The 3,190-nt window shown below is 42.1% G+C and overlaps 1 protein-coding gene across 1 annotated transcript in view; it reads left to right on the top strand.

The window, feature by feature from the left end:
- Window positions 1-3,190, top strand: part of RHEBL1 (RHEB like 1) — an 81,480-nt gene that overhangs the window by 17,730 nt on the left and 60,560 nt on the right. The gene's annotated exons all lie outside the window — the stretch shown is intronic.

Here is a 3,190-nt window from a genome sequence, read left to right as displayed (position 1 = left end):
TTTGGAAGAAAAAATGGCGGCGTCCAGAGCCGCAAAAAGCCGCGACCGCCGTAGGCGGCGGCGATGGCAGCGGCGGCGGCGGCAGCAGCAGTCGGGGGCCACTCCAATGGCCTCCGCAGGCCGCATCCGGCCCGCGGGCCGGAGATTGCCGACCCCTGCTATAGGGGAAATGCATCCTGCCTCAGAATCATACTCTGGACTTAAATGATAAAAAAGCACCTTAGAAATTAATTTCAGGGCTTTTAAAAATGTGGCCTTGGGATTGTATGTGGCCTTTAGAAGCTGCTTTACCCCCAACTTTCAGTCTCCCTGAGCAATAAAGGGTTCAGTTCAAGTACAGATTAAGTCTCCCTTATCCAGAAATCTGAAATCCAAAAACTTCCAAAATACAAAATTGTCCATTGGCTGCGATAGTGATACCTTTGCATTTGGATTATTTATTGTAACAAACTTTGTGTCATGTTCAAAAATGTTTAAAATATTATGTATAACATTTCCTTAAGGCTATGTGTATAAGGTGTATATGAAACATAAGTGAGTTTAATCTTTAGACTTGGGTTCCATCTCCAAAATATTTCATTATTTATATTAAAGACACTGCAGTAACTACAGGACCATTGCACTGATTTCCCATGCAAGTGAAGTCATGCTCAAAATTCTGAAACAAAGACTCTTGCCATATATATGGAGATGAAAACCCTAGAGGTGCAAACAGGATTCAGGAAAGGAAGAGACACTAGAGATCACATGCAAACATATGGTGAATAATGGAATACAACAGGACATTCCAGAAGAAAATCTGCATGCACATTATTGACTGCAGCAAAGTCAATAATGAATGAATAGATCAAAAAAAGCTATGGAATGCTCTCAAATAAATGGGTGTGCCACTACATTTGGTTGTCCTCATGCGTAACCTGTACTCAAGACAAGAGTCAGTCATCAGAACTGAAGATGGAGAAACAAAATGGTTCCAAATCAGCAAAGGGGTCAGGCAAGGCTGCATTTTATCACCCTATTTGTTCAACTTATATGCAGAAAATATCATATGAAGAGCAGGCTTAAGACTCAGAAGAAGGAGGAGAGAAGATCAGAGGAAGGAACATTAACAACCTAAGATACACAGATGACACAATACTACTACCAGAAACCAGCAAAGATCTGAAGCAACTACTGAAAAAGGTTAAGGAAGAAAGCACTAAAGTAGACTTAATGCTGAGCATTAAGAAAACAAAAATAATGACTGCAGAAGATCTACAAAAGTTCGTAACGAGAATGACTAGATAACAAGAAAATTGAAATAGTCAAAGAGTTTCCATGCCTAGGATCAAATATTGATCAGAATGGAGACTGCAGTCTAGAAACCAAATGAAGACTAGGATTGGGAAGAGCAGCTATGAGGAAACTGGACAAGATCCTAAGGTGTAAAGATATAGCTTTGAATACTATAGTGAAGATCATCTAAGCCATTGTATTCCCCATCACCATGTACGGATGTGAGAGCTGGACAGTGGAGAAAGCTGATAGAAATAAAATAAATTTATTCGAGATGTGATGCTGGAGAAGAGTGCTGAGGTTACCGTGGATGGCCAAGAAGATTAAAAAATGGGTCCTGAACTCTCCCTGGAAGCCAAGATGACAAAACTGAGGCTGTTATACTGTACTTTAGTCACAGCATGAAAAAACATAAATAATTAGAAAAGACAATGATGCTAGAAAAGGTAGAGAACAATAGAATGAGAGGAAGATTACATGCCAGATGGTTAGACTCAATCAGGGATGCCTCAAGCTCAGCCAGCAGGAGCTGAGAAGAGCAATTATTGGGAATTCAGGGAATCTTGGAGATGTCTCTGGGTTGCCATTAGTCAAAGAGCAGTTAGCAACAGCAACGACATATGAAAATATTCCAACATCCAAAAAAAAAAAAAAAAGAGAGAGCCTAAAATCCAAAACCCTTCTGGTCACAAGCATTTTGGATAAGGGAGACTCAACCTGTAGTTAGCTAGCTGCAACACGTTATTTATTGGACATATTCTTCTTGGTGGGTCGTACTGGCTTGAAATCAAGTTAAATGAAATGCATCCTGTGCATACTCAAAGGTGCTCTCTCGTTTAACAGGATGTTCAGAGCAGCTCCTGGAAGTCATCTCTCAAAGATATTTAAAATGCACATTCTAGACACTGAATGCCTTTTGAGTAGACACAAACTTTCTGATGGCATGCCTTTTTGGACAAGAGCCCTCTGATTCTTTTAAAACTTCTTGCAGGACCGCTAGATGTCTCTCTTTCTCTCTATCTCCCCCTCTCTGATTATTCCTGGGACTGACGATGAGGAGAAGAGGTTTGGAAGGATGCCTGCCCAGTGAAATTTGTCACCATGAGCTACTGTCCTTAAAAGACAAGGAAAACAGGATGCTGATTGTCTGGGCAGTTTCTCCTCTGCAATATAACCACACACATCCACACACACTCATCCACTCTGTACATGTGTGTATATGAATGGGGCTCATGTCAAATCTTCTGCTGAGGATGAGGTTTCCAGTCCTGGAGCAGGCAGGATAAGTGGTGCCACCCCTCTCTTTCACAAGTCCCTACTGTCCATACTGGTTTGAAACTACAGCTATTGACCATTATATATATTTTGTCTGTCCTTGCTCTCCCCAGGTTGTTCTCCCACAACTACAGAATCTGTGCCATACCTGAAGCTGATCAGAAGGGAGGAGAGTTTGGTAAAGTTGGGGGATTTGGACCATAGCTCCTAGAATTCCCCAGACGGTCCTGCCACTGCATTCTGACAAAAGAAACCTGGGAGCTGTAGAACGAAAAATAACTTCCCTAAACTTTGGGAGGGAGGGTCACAGCCAGCAGAAGGGACCAGGATACTTGTGGCTGTTCCCTATGGCAGGGGTGGGCAACTATGGAAAGCTAGGGGGCCACATTAACTCTCTAGGAGGGCTAAAAAAGGCAAAAGAAAGAAAGAAAGAAAGAAAGCAGTTTGCCCCCTAAATGCCTTTAGGGGGTACAGGGTGTGTATGAGTGTATGTGTGTGTGCAAATTCACCATGTTTTGGGCTTCTTTTTTATTTAAAAAAACCCTCCTCTCCTGGGTTTAAATTGGTCCAAGGGGCAGCAAAATGTGGTGGAAATGCACCTCTTGGCCCCCTAGTGGAGATTTTGGAGAATTAATTTTTT

This window comes from Sceloporus undulatus, chromosome 2, assembly GCF_019175285.1.
Source record: "Sceloporus undulatus isolate JIND9_A2432 ecotype Alabama chromosome 2, SceUnd_v1.1, whole genome shotgun sequence".
Taxonomy (NCBI): domain Eukaryota; kingdom Metazoa; phylum Chordata; class Lepidosauria; order Squamata; family Phrynosomatidae; genus Sceloporus; species Sceloporus undulatus.
Note: the sequence above shows the minus strand (reverse complement) of the source record. Positions and strands in the feature narration are given on the sequence as shown.